The 7,641-nt window shown below is 41.6% G+C and overlaps 1 long non-coding RNA gene across 1 annotated transcript; it reads right to left on the reverse strand.

The window, feature by feature from the left end:
• Window positions 1-4,925: 4,925 nt before the first annotated feature.
• On the reverse strand, window positions 4,926-7,058 carry LOC127673961 (uncharacterized). The gene is made up of 3 exons (XR_007975255.1): window positions 6,755-7,058; window positions 5,591-5,666; window positions 4,926-5,222 (listed from the first exon to the last, which is right to left on the reverse strand). It is a non-coding gene; the product is annotated as an uncharacterized LOC127673961 (long non-coding RNA).
• Window positions 7,059-7,641: the final 583 nt, after the last annotated feature.

Raw genomic sequence — 7,641 nt, forward strand, 5'->3', positions numbered from 1 at the left:
GATGAGCATACATGCTACCCATGGAGGTCAGAAGGGTGTCAGATCCTCTGAACTGTGTCACATGTGGTTGTGAACCACTGTGTAAGTACTATGAACTGAACCCAAGTCATCTACTGCACCAAGTGCTCTTAACCACTGAGCCCTCTCTCGAGCCTCTTTACCTTGTAAAGGAAGAGCAGTGGTTATTGTTCTTCTTGTTATATACAGTGCTTTCTAATGTTAGTTCTTCTGGACTGCACAGAGCTCAGAATAAATGAAGCATTTTTATGAGTAGTCCTACAGAGAAAATAACAATAAAGCAAAAGATTTTGGCTACAATTAGCTAGAAATTTTTAAGACTACATACAGTGCATTTACCCAATGTTTTCATTAACTACATTAAGAAAAACTATATTGTGGGATAAAAATGATTGGGAACCAGAATGGAATGAGAAAGAGCCAAATGTTTTTCATTCACTGTGTTCTTTGTCTCTGTCTCTCTGTGTCTGTCTGTTTCTGTCTTTCTCTTTCTCGGTTTCTGTCTATTTATCTGATTTTATTTTATTTTATATTTATACATATAATACGTTTTGGTCAAATTTGCACCCATTTCCAATGCCTCCCCATCTCTCTATTTCCCTACTGTTCGTGTGTGTGTGTGTGTGTGTGTGTGTGTGCTTGTGTGTGTTTGTGTGTATTTAGTACCCTCCAAGTTCATTTAGTGCTGCCTGTGTGTGCGTGGGTGGGGACTATATTCACAGGCAGTTTCTAAGGATCTGTAGCATTAAAGCAAATAAGTCTCTCTGCCTGAGAAGTAATCAACTGCCCCGTAGGGCGGAAACTTAAGACCCTCCCTAATCCATTCTGGGACTTGAGCTGGCTTGGTTATGCATGAAATTACAGCCATGGGCGTTCATATGTACAATGGCACTGTCAAAAGTTTGACAAATACGATGTCACTGCAGCCATCTGCTCTCTCTGACTCCTACAATCTCTTGTGCAACTGCCCCTGAGCCTTGGTGTAAGAGGGCGTGATGAAGAAGTGCCATGAAAAGAAGAGACCTCTCCTGCCTCGTGTTCTCTGCACCACATGTCGGTGGCTTGTGAGTCTCTGTATTAACTGCTATCTACTACAACAGCTTGCATGAGGGTTGAGAGATGCGCTAATCTATGGATATAAGGATAACAGCTTACCAAAGACAGAAGCAATGTTTTCAGTAAAATCAAAAAAGAAATTTTCCCTATGTTAACTGGTAGATAACCAATAGGAAGAAAAGAAGGGTTGCAAGCAGGCATCCTCCTGACTGGGTGGAAATTCGCTCATGAGAAACTGAAGGCTCAGATCCTGAGAATGCTTAACCAACGTGACCAATCTTGGGACAGAAAATTTGGTTTGACTTTGCACCGCATGAGAAGGAAACCTTTTCAAACTGTTGGGATGAGACCCGAAGGAGTGTGACAGTTCTTCAGAGTTTAACAGCCCAAATCTTCTTGGCAAATATTTTCATCATGCCTTTATTCCTTCAGAACCACGTGAACTTCCTATCCCTCCGAGCAATGCCAGGAAACCCAGTCAAAGGAGACTGAAACCCAACAATCTTGAGTCTTTAGAATCAAACTCCAGAAATGAAAGGAAGGAAGGAAGGAAGGAAGGGAGGAAGGAAGGAAGGAAGGAAGGAAGGAAGGAAGGAAGGAAGGAAGGAAGGAAAGGAGGAAGGAAGGAAGAACAAATGAACAAAAGAAAGAAAGAAAGAAAGAAAGAAAGAAACAAAGAAACAAAGAAACAAAGAAAGAAACAAAGAAAGAAACAAAGAAACAAAGAAAAACAAAGAGAAACAAAGAAAGAAACAAAGAAAGAAACAAAGAAAGAAAGGAAAAAAGAAACAACAATAATAACAAAAAGACAGAGGAAACCATAAAAAAAGGTAATTTGGCCTGTTGCACATCCTTTAATGTTAAGATGCTTTGAAAGCACTCCCCCCCCCATCAAAATAGTTTCAGGGTCAGGGGACTAAAGGACCCCGGCTGAGCACAAAGATTTAAAGCATCCAGCAAATCAAGCTCCTTCCTCTCACAGACATATTAGAGTCTCTGAGTCTTTAATATAATTTAAGGCAATTGTCCCTGTAGGGAGGTCAGACAGTTTGCACAGTTACCCTGAAATAGTTGACCTGCCCGAGGAAACTACAAGAATTTCAAGGGTACATTTCAAGCCGCTGTTTCTGTTGATAACAGCGTTCCAGAATTTATATTTATTAATATGGCTTTATTTTGGTCAGACTCCCACAGGAAATCCTGAGGAGTGTCCGTGGCTGGTGTGTTTTATCTCCGATAGCTGCATCCCTTTGGTCTCCTACCCTAACGGCTAGGATGAAGCGCACCTTTGAAAGCCTTGAACAGAACTGAGAATGACAGCAAGCAGGGATTTCAACACTCGAGGAACACAATCCATCGACTTTCTCCGGTTATCATTAAAATGTCTTCGAGACATAGGTCATAACTGGAAACCCAGAAATGAGGCCTGTGTAGTGGGCCCTTCCCACAGAGCTGGAGTCCCAAGCGATTAAAATTTATCACACTGTTCTTACAGCTACAAATAGGGCTGATCTGTGTCATTACTTAGAAAGTACTATTCATAACATTTTGAGTTCCGTCCAAATAGTTTTTCCCCCTGAATTTCCCATAAAATGCTCTTGATCTTTTTCTTAAAAGGTCTAATCCACTTCTTCTTTGAAAGAACAAAGAAAGAGGTCGATTGTTCTCTCCTTTAAATTTTGTTTAGTGTGATATATTTATTGCCTAGTGGGATGCATCTAATTTTCCACTGGCTTTTGCTGAGAAAGTAATTGGGATAGAACTTAATCTCTTACAACCTGAAGGCTGTGAGCACTTTCAGAACCTGAAGCTAGGCTGCTCTGCATGGGGTGCTATTAAAATGATATGCAACCACAAGACCTCATATTCAAGCGAAGCTTCGGTTTTTCAAAATGCATACTTGGGACAGACGATGTGGCACTTCCATTAGACAGCATAACACGTACTACAGTAGTGCAGAACAAGGTCTTTGCATGGTAGAAGTTTGTTGAAAAACAAGAGCAGGAAAATTACTGTTTCCATCTCCTGGTCTAAAGGTCTGATGTCACTGCACAGAACTCTCTGGCCCTGGTGCATTCTGCTGTCCCTGTGGCCACCTCACAGCACAAGACAAGGCCACACAGCACACAGGGTTCTTGTAGGTATTTCACCTGGGAAGGCCCACACCCCATTGATCTGTTTATTGATAAGGAGGGAACGTAGCATCTGCTTTTCCTGCCCATAGGCTCATCTCTCTGGACATTAGTTTGAGATCATGCTGAGTGGAAAAATTGTGCTTTGAGTTTTTGGAACTGCTCTCTGAACTCTGGGACTAAGTGTACCTTGTAATAATAACACTGAGAGATTAGGGAAAAAATGGAAATAAGATATGAGAGGAATGCCTGCTGTATAGAGATATAGATAAGAAATGGATTGAACTAGTGTCATGATTCTGATTCCTAATTATATACAGTTCAATGTGTGAATTGTATCTTAACTATATAGGATATGTATATATCTCCATATAATTCTGTATTCTCCCTCTCCCTCTCCCTCCTCTTCCCCCTCTGCGTCCCCCTCCCCTCTCCTCCCTCTCCCTCTCTGTGTGCAGCTCTCTGTCTCCCTCCCTCTCCTGCCCCCTCACACACACACACACACACAAACACACACACACTTGTATATTTAATGTTCTGTAGTACTTTACAAAAGATGTTATTCAATAACACCTCTAGAATTTGGCCTTGAAGTTTTAGAGAAAAGGGGGAGGAAAGTGACTTATTTTACTAGGAGTTCTGCTGAAAAGATTATTAAGGGGTTAAGTAGACAAATTTCTAGGTTTATTTTTTTTAATTTCAAAACAAAATGTACTAGTTCTTTGCATTGCTAACATAGTTGGCTTCCTGCAACTTTTGGAGCAAATTTCTTGTTGTATAATTATCTTTCGGCTTAAAGTCATTTTGTGATGGGGACAACCAAAAAACAGCTGGTGGCTAAGAGTGTTAAGAGGAAGAAAACAATGAATCAAAGTGATTTCATCAACTGTACCAAGGCAAACTCCAAAGAGCTGACGTGTTTTTCCATGTAAATATCTTATAATATCAAATATTCCTATGGATGAGGGAACCATTGGCTGGGGCTTGACATGAACTCACTGTCTGAACATATTTCACTGCAGATTAAAAATCTGGAAAGTCACAGTAGTACACATAAGAGCACGAGTCGAAGGACTTCTGCTTACGAAGGGCATTGCATGAAACGGCAGGGGCTGTTTTTATTGTTTTCAGTGCAAGCATTTGAACCCAAGCACACTACCACAGAGCTGCATCTCCAGTCCCAGAAATGCTTTGGTTCGGGGTCTTGTGTACGCGTTTATTTCATTTTACCCTTTTATATGCTAACCAGGGAGAAAAGGCTGCACCCACAAGCATGGAGAACTCCATAACCACACAGATAGAACTTCCAGTCAAATCAACCAGTTTCTTTGTAGAATACCAAAGACCTCATCCACTGAGGTTCTCTCTCTTTTTTTAATGTCAGTAAATTTTCTGAAATTCTTTTAGAAGATATGTGTACCAGGAAACATACATAGAAACCCTAAGCATCTTTAGGAACACAGATGTCTAGAGCTGGATGCATGCTGAGAAGTCCAAGCTCTCTAGCCACACCAGCAGGTGAGCTATCCTGAGGTCACACAGCCTTCCTAACATTCTTCTTCTTTAGACGTTGCTACTGCCCCCAGTTATATCAAACAGGTTACCTGGAAGGGAAGCTGGGGATGTATGGGAAGGTGGCAAAAAGAGATAGAGACAAAGATAACACCTGCTATTCAAGGTCTCAAAGTTAAAAGGAGAACTCCAAATATATAGGCAGCTTCTCGGTAGAACCGGTTCAGTTGCTCCACAGGTGGCTAGAGTTTCTCAGGAAACTGCAGGTCCTTGAAGAACAATGAACTTCACCTTGGTCTGAGCGCTCCACCCTAGGTGGAGGGGATTATGGCTAATAGGAGTTCCTGCTCAAAGGCTGGGAGAGGAACTTCACATTGGTTGAGGTCAAGTTCCTGCCAGGTGGCATGGCACCCCAATAAGGCTGTCTACAAGACATGATTTTTATATCTTCTTAACAAGCAGAGAGCATGTTCTTAAAGTAGGTTGGCCAGATACAAACTCAGGCTTTAAAAAAAAAAAAAGAAATCAGTTTGGACCACAACACTTTGGAAATTAGATTCAGGTTTTCATATCTTCTGTAGCCAACAAATTTGCTCTAAAGGTCACCTTTAACCATTTCCTGATCGGTAGCAACCCTATACTGTCCTCACTCCCACCGAACTCATTATTAGTTAAAAGCCCCAGAGGCTTGTACTTACATCTGTATCCATACCCAATGCATACCCGTTATTACTTGTACCTTTTAGAATTTACTGCTAATGGAAAACTATTCCAGGAAAGCTAAATGAATTAAAATCTTTCTTTGTAGCATTATGATTTTTGGTCTGTTCTATCTATAAATGTATTAATGGTGAGCCTCATTCTATGCTTACCACAGTTCCATCTTGTCTGTCCTTAATGACCTTGTGTAGAGTGAAGACAAGTTTCAACAAATTACAGGGAAGCATCCTATTAAACAAAAAGGAAACCAAGACAAGTTCCCCCAAGTCAAATAGAATTTTTGCATCTGATAGTTTTCAAAGTATGTTTGCTATACCACAGCTCACCTAAGACTTAATGACATGTGTTTATTAGATAAAATAACTCACAATTAAAAAGTAGTGCAGATAACATATAATGACTATCATATTTTTTCATGAAGCATACACAAGAACCATAAGTCTTGGCATTCAAAATGAACAATTATTAAAATGCTTGAGGAACCGCATGTGTGGGAGTGTTCCTCTCACTCATATTTATGAGTGGCTTTAAATTTTTTCTAGAGAATGAAGAAAAGCAAAGTAAAGACACAGCCACATATTTAATGAGTAGGGAGAGAAATGTCTACGCTGGCCTGCTGTCACTGCTCCCCCGAACCTCTGTCTGTGCTGTGCAAATGTCCTGTAGAGGTGTCTAGGAGCCTCAGTTGAACCAACAACACAAACAGAGATACAGCACAGAAATACGCCACAGACACGTTAGACAACCTAAAGTACAAATACAATCAGAATGTTTTCTGGAGCATTCTCTGAGGTAGACAGTCTAAAGCACAAATACAATCAGAATGTCTCCTGAAACATTCTCATAAACTTGAGCTCTTAAATAAATGTGAAGGTGCTAACTGCCATACTCAGGGTGACCCCCAGTTGTCCCCCTGTCTCTGTGGCTACTGAGTCGAAACTGTATGCCTTGGACTTGATTTAGACGGGGATTTTGATGGAGGAAGGCACGTCCATCTGTCTCTCTTCCCCACTTACAAATTAAACAGGAAGCACATATGCATGGTATAGATGACATGAAAGTGTCTGCTTTGTATCCTGCTGGTTTTATTTAACTTTGCTCTCTCTCTAACCCAAGCATTTCTTCCTCTTCTCACACATTCATTTTATGTCAGAAAGAATAACAAGAGTAAAGTTTGTTGTAAGTTATTTTGCTGTGTGGACTCCTGGAACCCGAAAGTCCTTTGTTAGTAGAAACGACACTTCGGTCAAATCGCTTGCTGGTTTTAATTGAATGGTAGGTATGATGTGGAGTGATTGTGTTTCAATCGTGCTTACCTACACATGGACAAAGCAGAGCCTTCGAAGTGTGAGCTTCAACCTCTGCCTCCCTCCCGTCGTATCTACTGCATCGGAAGCTTTAAGTGCTCTAGGCCAATATGCCCAAGGGCGCAGCCCAGCCTGGAGAACAAGTCACTTAAGGAATATCCAGTTCAATTTGAACGGTCAAGGAGCATCGAGCAATGAGTTACTAGAAGCGTATTTCAAATCTTGCATAAGCTCTTACACTAATACATTCGGTGTCCTCTATCAGAAGTTCAACTCTGTGCTCTGTCCTACAAAGACCCTGCATGCTGCTTCAAGCCTTTTTCCCCCCAGGCTTTCCCTGCCATCTCAGATAACCTACTATGCCCTCTGGATAGGAAGATTTCATCCAGATTGGCTCTCTTTCCCCCTTCATGATAGCCTCTGGCTACCTAGTTTCATCCCAAATTTAACACACATGATCTTTTCTACCTTTGTTATAACTGTGCCCGGCGTGTCTTAAGTCACAAGCTGTGTCTCATTCGTGGAGTTATTTGGATGTGAAGACAGGAGGTTGAGGTGAGCTTAACTCACCTATACCCTGACATTAGAAACTAGGAGAAACCCGGAGGACATCAGGGCGGGCTGAAGAGCAGCCGGGTGAACATTCACAAAGCTGGACTTGAACTCAGACAATGAAGACAGCACCTAAAGTCCTCACTGACAGAAGGAGGAGGAGGAGGAGAGAAAGAGGAAGAGGAGGAGAGAAAGAGGAAGAGAAAGAAGAAGAGAAGAAGAAGAAGAAGAAGAAGAAGAAGAAGAAGAGGAGGAGGAGGAGGAGGAGGAGGAGGAGGAGGAGGAGGAGGAGGAGGAGGAGGAGGAAGAGGAAGAAGAGGAAGAGGAAGAGGAAGAGGAGGAAG

Source organism: Apodemus sylvaticus, chromosome 23 (assembly GCF_947179515.1).
Source record: "Apodemus sylvaticus chromosome 23, mApoSyl1.1, whole genome shotgun sequence".
Lineage (NCBI taxonomy): Eukaryota > Metazoa > Chordata > Mammalia > Rodentia > Muridae > Apodemus > Apodemus sylvaticus.